Below are 1,177 nucleotides of genomic sequence, written 5' to 3'. Positions count from 1 at the left end.
AGAGCGACGGCGACACGTGGCGGCGGCGGTGCAGGAATTTCGTCCGGCGCCGGGCGGACGTGTCCGGCGCGCGGAGGGACGAAGCTAGGGTTTAGACTGCGATTCGTATACGGGAGGTCTCACATATTTATAGGTAGAGGGAGCTAGGAGGCTCCAAATGAGGTGCGGTTTTCGCCCACACGATCGTGATCGAACGACCTAGAGCATGGAAGAGAGTTTGGTGGGTTTTGGGCTGGTTTTAGAGGGGATTTTTGCTGGACACTCAAATGGACTTGACGGATGCCCGGTTAACCGTTGGAGTACCAAACGACCTCCAAATGGAACGAAACTTGACCGGTGGTCTCCGGGTGGTATAATAAGGCCACTTGACAAGCCTCGGTCCATTCCGAGAAAGTTTGACACCCGCACATGAGAGAAAACAAGAGGGGTGCACCGGAGGAGATAGGAGCGCCGGATTGGAAAACGGACAACGGGGAAAATGCTCGGATGCAAGAGACAAAACCCGACCATGGAGGAAATAACATAACACATAGCCGAAAATGGCAAGAGTCGGAGTTACAAATATGGCAAGTTACATGCGGGGTGTTACAATATCTTGCTAAGGAAGGCTGGGTAGCGTACCTCAGAAGATTCCTTAAAGACTTGCCGGGGAAGACTCGGTTCCTTATGCCAGAAGATTGTGCAGTATCTTATTGAAGAAGACTGAATATCTTGCACTGGAATCCATTCATACCTTAGTGATGCTGACCGGGGAATCTTGCCTCGTACGCTTCGCTGAGAAATACTATGTTCTTTGCGAACGGGATGCATATTCTTGACATTCTGGCTGCTGATTACTTGTATGAAAAGAATTTTCTGACTGTCCTTACTGAATTCACTGCATATTTGGACCGACTTCTGGGTGTCGCATGCTTCAAAAATGACTCATGGCAGAATCAATTATTGTGTACAGACCATACCTCTGACTTGAAATGCATGGCTGGACTTGGATCCAATTTTGTTCTCCTGTTGGTTTAATCATTGCTGCCATAAAGGTGTATCTCTGACGGGTACTTGTTACTGAAAGTGTGAGCAGAATATACTTGGTGTCCCGACTAGATGTCTGCAATAAAATGATGTCAACTGAAAATATCATTGCTTTCAACTGAGTTCCTTGGTGTATATCTTTACTTCTCAT

The sequence above is a fragment of the Triticum aestivum genome, chromosome 3D (assembly GCF_018294505.1).
Source record: "Triticum aestivum cultivar Chinese Spring chromosome 3D, IWGSC CS RefSeq v2.1, whole genome shotgun sequence".
Taxonomy (NCBI): Eukaryota; Viridiplantae; Streptophyta; class Magnoliopsida; order Poales; family Poaceae; genus Triticum; species Triticum aestivum.
The sequence above is the reverse complement of the archived record's forward strand: the minus strand, read 5'-3'. Positions refer to the sequence as shown.